The following is a 13182-nucleotide window of genomic DNA, read 5'->3' as shown; positions in this document are numbered from 1 at the left end:
CCATCAGCCGACGTCAGTGATCAGAGGTAACCAATGTGACAGCATGGGAATCCCGGCTGTCTGATCAACGGTAATGATTTTACCACCAATCATAGGCAGTTTTTGCGGTGCTATAATGCACATGACAGCGCAAGAAACACCTGGTGTTTATCGGTCGAACCCAAACAGTAACATGGACTTCCTGGGGAAATCTGTGTTGAGGGTCCATGCCCGAACAGTAGGTGTTCAGCGCAGACACCGATCAATACTGTTCTGGTTTGCCAATCACTAATTATGATTCTTTAGGTATTTGTGAGCTCTCAGACACCAAACATGCATAGCTTCTTTTTTATTTAAGTGGAGAAAATAAAATCCAAAGTTTGTAAAAACAAATGGCGCCATTTATCAAGACCAGTAGCGTCTCCATTTTTCATGATCTGGGGCTGAATGAGGGTTTATTTTTTGCACAACAAGCTGATGTTTCTATTGACACCATTATAAGGTAGATGTGATGTTTTGACCGTCGGTTATGAAATTTTATTGCAATGTTGCGGTGACCAAAAGAACATATTTCTGGCGTTTTGATTTTTTTTCACATTACTCTATTTACCGATCGGATCAATTATTTTTATATTTTGATAGATCGGGCGTTTCTGAACTCAGCAGTACAAAATATGTGTATTCTTTCTATTTTTTAATTGTTTTATTTTTAATTGGGCATATGGGAAGTGATTTGATTTTTTAATTTTTAAAAACAATTTTTTCTACTTTTTACTTGCTTCAGTAGTCTCCATAGGATACTAAAAACTGCAATATGTAGATCACTGTGGATCACTTGTGCTACACATAGCAGTTCTTCAGCCCTGCTTTTTATTAGAGTCAACCTAAAAGATCCAGAAAAAAATAATAAATGTGCCTCACATGAATACTCAAACCAACCAACCTGTTTCATATATATCCCAAGGAAACAAAACAGAAACTGAAACAAATTTAAATCCAACTATAAAATAGTTTTATTAATCCACATGGAAAATTATTAAAATTCTCACAAACAAATAAAGAAAAATTGTACAAGCCAAATAACCTCTATGGCGGGACAATAAATGGCTATAGATCACTACAATATGTAATTTGTGTGTGCCCAAATATATACAAAAATCAGTACTGGCCCTTTAAATTATTACCATGAGGGGTTAATAGAGAATATTTAGACATTCTTATTCAAAGCCCCGTATATCATAATAAATGCACATAGGCAATGTATAAAGCGCTGTCAATATATTAACCCTATTACAGGAACTCAGTCACCGCATTAAGTTGTACTGATAACTTTCATATATAGTGTCTTATGCCACATTCCTCACCCCGATGCGCGTTTGTTTCGTCCTCTTCATCAGGGGGCGTATACGCAAAATTCATCATCCCCTATGAATGCTGGTGAAGGACCAGCATTCATAGGAGTTCTGCAATGACAAGCATGGGGTCTTCTGCATTCCTCAGGCTGTCATGCGAACCCATTGGTGCAACCAATCATGTGATAGGGGCACTGATGGGCGGGGTTTGTAACATACTTCCTATACATGGCCCTAACCCTAACCCTCATTACTAGCCTGGCAGGCATGTCTCCCTGATCCCTATACTGGTAGGAATGCCCACCTCATCCCTCTCCTGGTAAGCATGGTCCCCCTCATCCCTTTCCTGGTAGGTATGGCCCCCTCATCCCTATCCTGATATGCATGACCCCCTCATCCCTATCCTGCCATATAGCCTACTCAATCCTATCTTGATATGCATAGCCCCATCCCCATCCTGGTATGCATGACCCCTTATTCCTGTCCTGGTATACATGGCCTCCTCAACTATATCCAGGTAGGCATGGCCCCCTCATCCCTATCCTGATATGCAAGGCCACCTCATCCCTATACTAGTATGCATAGCCTACTCAACCCTATCCTGGTATGCATAGCCTACTCAACCCTATCCTGGTATACATGGTCTCCTCATCCCTATCCTGGTATGCATAGCCCCATCCCCATCCTGGTATACTTGGACCCCTCATCCCTATCATGGTATGCATAGACTCTACAACCTTATCCAGGTATGCATGGTCTCCTCATCCCTATGCTGGTATGCATAGCCCCCTCATTCCTAGCCTGGTAGGCATGGTCTCCATCATGAATATCCTGGTATGCAGGGTCCCCATCTCCATTCTGGTATGCATGGCACCATCCTTATCCTGGTATGATTGCCCCCATCCCCATCCTTGTATGCAGGACCCCATCTCCATCCTGGTATGTATGGCCTCATTCTGATCCTGGTATGATTGGCCCCCATCCCTATCCTGGTACGCATTGCCCCCTCATCCCCATCCTGGCATGCAGAGCCCCATCATGGTCCTGGTATGCATGGCCCCATCCCCATCCTGGTATGAATGGTCCCATCCTTATCATGGTATGATTGGCCCTATCCCCATCCTAGTATGCATGGCCCCATTAGAAAAACATAAAAAAACAAACCATTATACTTACTTTCCTGCGCTCCCTTGCTGCATCTTGCTCCGATGCCAGCGGCTGATTTATGCTTGTAAGCAGCGCATGGCAGTGACATGATGCGCTGCTTACAAGCCAAAGGACAGCTGGCGGAATACTGACTGCGCCCCACGCTGGTACTATGCTATGTGCGTGGAGAGCAGTGAATATTCATTGCTCTTTAATAGTGAGCGCAATGTCAGCGGCAGCCACCAGCTTCCTGCAGCTGCTGAACGTTTAAGTGTGCCGCTACTAAAGGGAATGAATATTCACTGCATTCCACACCTACTGAAATGGCAAGCAGTGAATATTCATTCTCTTAAGTAGCGGGCACACGCGAACGCCCGGCAGCTGCAGGAAGCTGGCTACTGAGGCTAACAATGTGTCTGCTATAAAAGAGGAATGAATACTCACTGCTTTTCACTCCCATGGGCATGAAATCCAATGAATATTCATTTCTCTTTAGCAGTGTGCACAAGAGTGGCCCGGAGGATACGGCTCCTGCCTCCTGTGACACGCTGCTCTGCCACTGCCACTTTCCCACCTCCAAATCCACAGCCAGAGCAGGTACATCCAGACTATAAGATGCACCCCCCATATTCCTCCACATTTTTGGAGGAAAAAAAGGTGCATCATATAGCCCAAAAAGTATGGTATATGCAGCATTCTAGAGTGCTGTATATGAGGGCTTACAGCTGCTGATTCTAGTTTATATGGGAAAAATCTGGTGACAGGTTCCCTTTAATAATTCCATAGCATACCAAGATCTGTAAGTGTGTATTACTGCTCAGGGTACTCATACATAATATGGACCAAGATGTTTTTGAAAATTTGTTTTCATCATTTACATGTTTATTAATATTGGGATTTTAATAGTACCATTTCTTTTCCTTCTGTTGCAATTTCAATGTTTTGTAGTATAATATCATAGTACAGTCACATATAGTTGTAAATGCTTTTATGCCAACAAAGACAAAAGTAGTTTAAGAGTGATGCCTTAGTCATAATAGTGAAATAATTATATGCTGATCTTACCCAGGATTCAAACTCACAACCTGTAGCATGGCAGGTTGAACTTTTGGCTCTGAGCAACAGACTACTGTACTGCCACGAAGAATTTTCTCTCTCTTAAGCTCTAAATTGTATTCTTATTGTTTATGGGCATAATGTACTGAAACATAGAGATACTGAATATCTCTGTATACCATTACATATCTATATTTCTATGAATTAGAGGTAAAAAAAATATTTTTTTTTCCTGTAAAATGACTAAAAAATAAGGAAAAACAATAATCACATTTTTGCAATACACTTTGTTAATTTTTTTTGATACTGACATATTTGGTATCTTTATAATTGTAGCAAGTCAACCCATAGAGCATGATGAACAGTTGATTCACGATGATCGGTAAATGGATTAAAAATAAGTGTACAGGTAATTATTTGGTAAATTTATAGCAGTATTACATAGAATGGTGATATTTCAGGATTACATTAGTTTTTATGGGCTGCGTCACCAGGAATAACGCTGTTAATCTGCAAATATGGAGTTAATCTGCAGGTTAACAGCGTCTTTATGCTGTCCGGTGCCTGCACGTAGCCAAATGCAGTGGGTAGAAAATGATCTTTATTCTCCCCGCCAGCATTCGGAACCAGGCATGAGGGTGGAGGCGCCGTGGGCTCAGTCACGCTCTGAATATACAGAGTAGCCCCTGTAACTATGTCCTTGGCCCTGACTGACACTGGATCTACAATAAGGCTGGCTGTCAGTCAGGACTGAGGATGCGATTACAGCGACTGCTCTGTATACTCAAGCGGTGACTGAACCAGTCTCCACCCCCATGACCGAAGCCAGATGCTGGCAGGGAGAATAAAGATAATTTTTTCCCCACTGCATTCGGCACCGTGCAGGTGTCAAACAACATAATAGCGCAGTTAACCTGCAGATTACCCCTCCATATGTGCAGGTTAACAGCATCATTCCTGGTGACAGGTTCCCTTGAAGAGATATTCTGATTCCACAGTAGTAAAATAGCTATGTTGTCACATAATTTGCTGTATAACTATATGGAAGTACTGGTATAAGTTAAATCTCATTTCTACTATTATTACAACCTTTCATATGGGTGGTTTTTGGATAATTCATTGCGGTATTATTTGGCTTGGTGTGAAGCTATTTTTTGGACATGTAATTTTGGTTTGACACAAACTACAGCATTGTGATTTGGACACTTTGCGATTGTTCTATTTGGCCACTGTGCAGTATTAATTTAAAACTCGCAAAGTATATAGTAATTAAGAGATATGCATGAAAAGTAATAATTTTAATATGGAAGATTTTTTTTTTATAATTTTTGTTATTGGAAATGTGATTTTTGTACATCCCCTGTTTTCTACCATATAAAAAATACTATAACATTTACCAGAAAAAAAACAATTCTTGAGTAAATATGATAGGCAGATGATCGTACTGGAACAAATAAAAGTGTAGAAAGTGCATTACCTTCCGTTCATAAATGACTGCTGTATTATTTTGAATATTATTATTTTAATGGCATAAAAGTAGATAAATAAATGCTGACTTCAAAATCATGAATACGATAAAAACAGATATAGAAAACAATCATACAGGGTCTTGTTGCCAATTCTTGTCTTTACTATTGTTTTGTTTTGAAAGAAGTCATTTCCATTGAAATTAACTTTTACAGTACAAGTAAAATGGATTTCAGTGCAAATTCCCAGAGGTAATCAAAAGCAAAACTAAGCAGTGTTCTTTATCTAAGCTGCCCATGAATTGTAATGATCATTTCTAAGATTCTACACAATTCGATCTTCCAACATCAATCTGTTCTACCATTTGATATTTGTCGGACAGGTGCTATTCATCTGATATCAAGCGCTAATAATGTCTGACAAACTCATAACAGAAAATGAAGGAAAGAATATCTGCGAAAGTTTGCTTTGTATCAATATGCACATATAAATATTTCATTTTAAGATAAAACTTATTAGGGATAATTTAACCAGAAACAAATGAAAGTGGAATTACAATTTCACTGGTGCAAAACCTCATTTCACATTTCATGATCTCTAATAAGTCCATCTATAAAGTCTGCATATACTTTCTTCTAAAAATCCAATTGATTTATTTAGAGTTTCAGAAGTATAAAGTTTTAATGCCCAAAGTAATAACTTGATAAATAGGTATATACAGTGCGTAGATAATTCCATACAGTTCCCATAAAACCATTGTTATACTGCTATACATTTCCCATATAAATAGTGAATGTTACCACCTATATGAATACTGACACACAGTGTAAAAAGTCACTTTAGTAGAGATGCCACTGGCTGTGGTTATGGGAATGAAGAAGTCTTGATGGTATAAAATTAAGGTTTTAAGGCACACCAATGCGTTTCGGCACTGGACTGGCAACTCATTCGAAATGTGTTGGTGTAAATAAAATCCTTAATTGAATACCATGTAGGCTTCTTCAATCCTACAAGCACAGCCTAAGTACTGTGATATCTCCAATAGATGAATCTCTCCTCCACCCAATGGGCTCCAGACATTGATTCAAAGGCTGTTATAGGTGTTGTGTCCTTACACAGCGGTCACTCCCACCCTCTCTTATTTCTCTTGCGGTATTGCCATATTGTGCGCTTCTATCCCAACCAGACTTCAGCATAGTGTAAAAAGTGTAATATGCTCCATTAGTTCGATACAGTAAGATAATAATGCCATATAGCCATAGTGCCAACAACTTTACACAGTGGTCCAATCGCCACTTTAAATTGTTTTTCTCTTTTCAAAAAATATTTATTTAGGCTTACGCTAATGAAAAATGATAAAATCAGAGTTATACACCCTCAGATGGTCCAATGATGCCTCTCAGCCACTGCTCTGGAATTTGATTACAGGCTGCACAAATACAGCGCATGTGACCAATGTAGCCAAACATTAGGATCAGCAATAATGCCAGTGAAGATGGTATGAGCCACTGAGCCCAATAATATACTGTACTGAAAAGTTTTAGGCAGGGATGAAAAAAACTGCAAGCTATGAATGCTTTGTAAAATATATGTGGTAGTTAAACATGGGCAAAAGTATTTGAGTGGGATTGAATTCTACTCAAATTTTACAAAAATCAGCATTATGGAAAATATGAATACCGTATATACTCGAGTATAAGTCGAGTTTTTCAGCCCCCTTTTGGGGATGAAAAAGACCCCCCTCGACTTATATTCGGGTCACGGTGCCAACTTACCTGGTCCCCGTCATCTCTGCGGTCCCAGTCGTCTCTGCGGTCCCCGGTGTTCGTCTACGGTCACCTGCAGCGTCCTGGCGGCGGCGGCAGGTGATGATAGGGCCGCGGCGGCGTTCAAAATCTCTGCGCGCTGCTCTCTCCCGTCCTCCGGCAGTGACGTGCAGGGGGCGCGATGACGTGGAAAGCACGCGCCCTCTGCCTGAGTCACTGAAGAGCCGGCGACACTCAGGAGCAGCTGTCATCAACGTAGGTGAGTATATAGTTTTTTTTTTTTAATTCCAGCAGGGGCAGCGGCAGCGGCAGCAACATGATAGGATTACTGGTAATCGTATCACTTTGGGGGCAGCATTACGATATTTGGGCCACCATTCACTGTGCAGCATTTATGGGGGCATATGTTGTGCAGTGTTATTTGGGCCAGCATTCACTGTGCTGCATTTTGGGGGCATACTGTATGTTGTGCAGCATTATTTGGGCCAGCATTCACTGTGCAGCATTTTGGGGGCATACTGTATGTTGTGCAGCATTAAATTTACCAGTATCTTCGGCAATTCCCACCCTAGACTTATACTCGAGTCAATACGTTTTCCCAGGTTTTTGAGGCAAATTTTGGGGGGTCGACTTATACTCGGATCGACTTATACTCAAGTAGGTATTTGTAATTCACTCCTTGAGAATTCAGCAAAACGGTGGCCAGCTGCAGTTGCAATCTTGCTAAACAGAATAGGGCCACCAAAAGGTAAAACAAAATACTTCACCGCTCACCTTTCTGGACACCCTCATTTCTCCCTTCCTGATGCTTGATTTTCCAAACCTCTGTCACACTGCACCTCTGGACCCATGTTAATTCTAGGAGACCTCAGAGTTCACTGTTCACGGTTCAGGACCTACTCACTGCCGTAAGTCCTGATCTAGCATGAACACTGGGCCTCGACTTCAAACTTCGACTGAGCAATATCAATCTCTGGGGCTTAGAATGAACACCAGACCAGAGATGCAATGCAACAGAGGCAGGGAGGAACAGATAGTGAGCGGGAAACAGTGATAGTGACTGTAAAGGTGTGAGCATGAGTATACATATTTTTGTTTTTTACATCTTACATTTATTACAATCTGGGATATGGAGAGACTACAAAGCATAATAAGAGACCGTCAATTCATAGATAATAACTTCTCTGCATATCAACTGTCCTGGGTAAAGTCACATGAACAGGCAAACTTGAATTTTGGCAGATCCATATTGCATATCTTTAGTGTTAATAGTGTATCTTTATAAATTTACAAGATGCTAAGTGAATGAACAAAAGAAAAATCAAAATAAAGCTAATATTTGGTGTGACCGTCCTTTGCATTCAAAGCAGCATAAAAGCATCAATTTTTCGAGGTGCACTTGCCCTCAGCTTATGAAGGAACCTGCCAGGGAGGTTATTCCAAACATCTTGTAACCTAACCAGAGATCTTCTCTGGATGTTGCTTGGGCAAATACTTGTCTTTTCATGTAATCCCAGACAGACTCAATGATATTGAGAATAAGGCTTTGTAGAAGCGATATCATCACTTCCAGGACTCTTTGTTCTTCTCTATGTCGAAGATCGTTCTATGATATGGAGTCATTTTCCTGCTGTAAAATAAATTTGGAGATAGACAGACACTTTACTGATGGTATTGCATTAACAAAAAAAGCCATTAACATTTTTTGATTTCTGAGAGCATTTTAACGTTGAAGAATTTTTTCCATGCCAGCCTAAAACTTTTCCACATTACTGTATATATATTTTTGCTCTTACAACTTCCTTTTGCATTTGGCAAAATCTGCACACTTGGCAGGTTCTTTATAATAATTAGTAAAGTCTATCTTTGATTTTGCAGCTCATTTACAAGTGTTGTTCGATGCAAGTTGAATTAATCATTTCCATTTACTATACCTCTCATGAATGATTCAGAAGTTGCTCACTAAGATGAAACAGAAATGGAGACTTTTCTGCGCAATGCTATACCTTTGTCTTTTGGGTGTAATATAAAAGCGGTTACTTATAACAATGAATGCTCACTTTAAAATGCAAACATAAATATACAATGTATTTCAATTTAGCACCATGCTGCAAAAATGCATCCAAGCTATCATAAAGGAAAGCAGATTTTGAGATGGTGTGCCATGAATATTTTAAGAACGTTGCCAAAGTGGAATTCATTCAGAGTACATTTCAGTAAATCCCTTGTGTGTATTTAAAAAGCCTTACAAAGTTTGACAGATTTTATAGCTAATAGTGTAAACTTATGTTTGATTACCAGGTTATCCGAAAACTGGGCATGATCCAAACTTTAGAAAAACAGATTATAAAAAAGTAAGATAGACAAGTAGGAAATCTGTCACCATTAACTATTAGAGAAGTAGACGAGTATGGAACAAATACAAATGTTGTTTCCTGGGTTATTTTTTGCAGTGGACTTCTTTTCAAAAGGAGTATTATGAAAATGGGAACATTTTCAAGCTACGTCTACAATAATTTTGAGGAGTCCATATCGATCAATAGAATGTAAAAGTAACCTCATCTAAAAGTATTCCACTGACAGGAATAGATGACCTGCGCGGAGCAACTGTGATCTTTGTGAGAATGAGGCATTAAGTATTTAAAGGAAACCTGTTATGTCCCTAAATGCTAATAACCTGCAGATATAGGGTTAATCAGCAAGAAAGCATTGTAACGCTTTTAGCCTGCAGATATGAGGTTAATATGAATATTAATAGCGTTACAGCGCTTTCCAGCCATGTTACTGAAAGCACGGCTAACAAGCGAAAATTAACCTTATTCCTCCAGGAAGCCGCTAGATTTCAGTCATAGAGGTGTGCCCAGAGTGGACACAGTCACCACCCAGTGCACGCTGAGTGGCGGCTATGTGCTCTTCCCAGTATGTTGTCTGACAGCTGGCAATCAGACAGTCTCATGTGTATCACTGGCTTGTGCTTGACGCCACCCCTGTCACTGCAATTCCCAACCCTCCTGCCTTGATTGATGTAATGACTGAAGGCTCTTTGGATAACTTAGGAGACATCAGCCACATCAATCAAAGCATGAGGGCAAGCAATTTTGTAGCCGGAGGAGGTGCGGAGCACAGACCGGTGACAACCATTGATGGTGGAAGCAGTTTATATGGAGAAAACTTGGTAACAATGAAAAATGTAGTTCTTTTATTATTTGTAGCATGTAGTATCCTGCACAGACCCTACACCTGTACCCTATAGAGGTATAGTCATGAGTGTGTCATGTCCACCTGGGAGATCCGGGGTTAGAAAATCATTATGTAGTGTGAAAGACAGGTCTTCCATTCAGCCTGTATTTTCATGTCCCAGAGTAAATGGATTTTGTTTCCTTTGGTGCTGAATAGGTTAACATCCCTTTCTATGCTGGTTAGAAACATGCAGCGCCATCTCACAATCTCACAGCTGCTTCTGACCTGGTCATTTCCTCTCTATAAAATCTGGTCAGACATTCTCTTCTTTGCCAGCAAAAATGTACTTTCTGGTTCCCTGGATTTTCTGTGCTGCAGTTGGAAATCATTTTAGCTGCTGGAGATTACTGTATGCTGTTTTTGGGTGTATGCTTTCCAGATTATCGTATTCCCATTTGGTTTGGACATTCCTACCCTTCCCTATATTCCTCTTTACCTTTTGGTGAAAGTTTTGCATGTTAGTTGCTTTTTGTTATCTCTGTTTGTCTTACGTGTTTATACACTGCACTTGCATTTCTGTCCAGAGTCCTGCAGTGCGCAGGCGCCAGACCTCTCCCTGCACCTGTACATTGCAGTACTCTGCTCTGCCCTCAACAGGGCAGAGCAGTGTGCCTGCGCAGGAGCCATGACGGGAAGCAAAGAAGAGGACGTCACCGTTAGAAGATGGGAGGTGCCGGACTGCGTCACCCATCGGACCAAGATGGGACCGCCACTGGGTTAGTATAATATAACTCATTTTTCTTATCTTGCAGGTTACATCGGGGGCTTATCTACAGCATTACAGAATGCTGTAAATAAGCCCCTGATGGTGGTGCCAGCAGCTGATGCTCGAAAAAATACAGTAGGTGACAGATTCCCTTTAAATCAGAGAGTTATATCGCACAAAATAGTTAGCAAACAACATTTCCCACATGTCTACTTTACATCAGCACAATTTTTGAAACTTTGTTGCTTGAAAGTTGTAAGGGTTAAAATTTGACTAGTGATTTCTACTTTTCCAACAAAATTTGCAAAACCATTTTTTGAAGTGACTTTGAAGGGTCTATATGACAGAAAATACACAAAAGTTACACCATTCTAAAAACGTGCACCCCTCAAGGTTCACAAAACCACATTCAAAAAGTTTATTAACCCTTCAAGTGCTTCACAGGAATTTTTGGATGGAAAAAAAATAAACATTTACTTTTCTTTCACAAAAATTTCCCTTTAGACCTAATTTTTTGTACTTTCACAAGGGTAACAGGAGAAAATGGACCTTATAATTTGTTGTGCAATTTCTCGTGGGCATGCAGATACTTCATATGTGGGGCAGATCTACTGCTTAGGTGCATGGCAGAGCATGGAAGGGAAGGAGCGCTATTTCACTTTTTGAATGTAAAATTTGCTGGAATAATTAGCAGATGCCATGTTGTGTTTGGAGAGCCCCTGATGTGCCTAAACAGTGGAAACCCCCAACAGTTGACACCATTTTGGAAACTAGACCCCTTATGGAACTTATCTAGATGTGTATTGAGCACCGTGAACTCACAGGTGCTTCACACAAGTTTATAACATTGAGGCGTGAAAATAAAAAAAAAAATCACATTTTTCACAGATAAATATTTTTTGCTCCAAATTTTGCATTTTCAAAAGGGTAACAGGAAAAAATGGACCCCAAAATTTGTTGTGCAATTTCTCCTGAGTTTCACTGATACCCCATATGTCATTAAAAACTACTTTTGAGGCACAGTGCAAAGCTCAGAAGGGAAGAAACGCCATATTACAATGCAGATTTTGCTGCACTTGTTTGAGGGTGCCATGTTACATTGGCAGAGCCCCTGAGGTGCCAACACAGCAGACCCCCCATAAGTGACCTTGTTTTACAAACTAAACCTCTCAATGAATTCATCTAGGGGTGCAATGATTATATTGACACCACAGGTGTGTCAGACTTTTATACCTTTAGGCAGTGAAGAAAAAGTAATTTACATTTTTACAACCAAGGATAGGATACTTACCCTGTGCATTTTATTTAGGACATCCATTTCCTCAATATCTGTACTATAATACATGTAATTTGTCATATCCTAGCCAGAAATTTTCTATTCAGGCACCCAAGCTAATCAATGCTAACGCAATTTGCACTTTAATACTAGCTGAAGAGCCCGGCGCTGCCCGGGCATAGTAACTAACTGTGGTTAGTTATAACAAATTTTAATTATCCTCCATCCCATAGTCCCGTGCCCATATACCCATAATACATATCCTCCATCCCATAGTCCCGTGCCCATATACCCATCATACATATCCAGCATCCCATAGGCCCATGCCCATATACCCATCATACATATCCTCCATCCCATAGTCGAGTGCCCATATACCCATCATGCATATCCTCCATCCCATAGTCGAGTGCCCATATACCCATCACACATCCCCCATCCCATTGTCCCGTGCCCATATACCCATCATACATATGCGCTGCCCGGGCATAGTAACTAACTGTGGTTAGTTATAACAAATTTTAATTATCCTCCATCCCATAGTCCCGTACACATACACACATACATACATACATACACACATTCAGCTTTATATATTAGATATAAAGCTCAATGTGTGTATGTACAGTTTGTGTGTGTATGTCAGCAGACGGTATCACACAGGATAGGATAAGATACACAGCTCAGCAGTGAGTATCACACAGGATAGGATTACATACACGGCTCAGCAGTCAGTATCACACAGGATAGGATTAGATACACGGCTGAGCACACAGTATCACACAATAGTATTAGATACACGGCTCAGCAGACAGGATCACACAGAATAGGATTAGATACACGGCACTGCAGTCAGTATCACACAGGATAGGATTAGATACATGGCTCAGCAGACAGTATCACACAGAATAGGATTAGATACACAGCTCAGCACACAGTATCACACAATAGTATTAGATACACGGCTCAGCAGACAGGATCACACAGAATAGGATTAGATACACGGCACTGCAGTCAGTATCACACAGGATAGGATTAGATACATGGCTCAGCAGACAGTATCACACAGGATAGGATTAGATAAACGGCTCATCAGTCAGTATCACACAGGATAGGATTAGATACACGGCTGAGCAGACAGTATCACACAGAATAGGATTAGATACACAGCTCAGCACACAGTATCACACAAAA

This window comes from Dendrobates tinctorius, unplaced genomic scaffold (assembly GCF_039654945.1).
Source record: "Dendrobates tinctorius isolate UK_male_01 unplaced genomic scaffold, ASM3965494v1 ptg000070l, whole genome shotgun sequence".
NCBI classification, from domain to species: Eukaryota; Metazoa; Chordata; class Amphibia; order Anura; family Dendrobatidae; genus Dendrobates; species Dendrobates tinctorius.
This window is presented reverse-complemented; position numbering follows the sequence as displayed.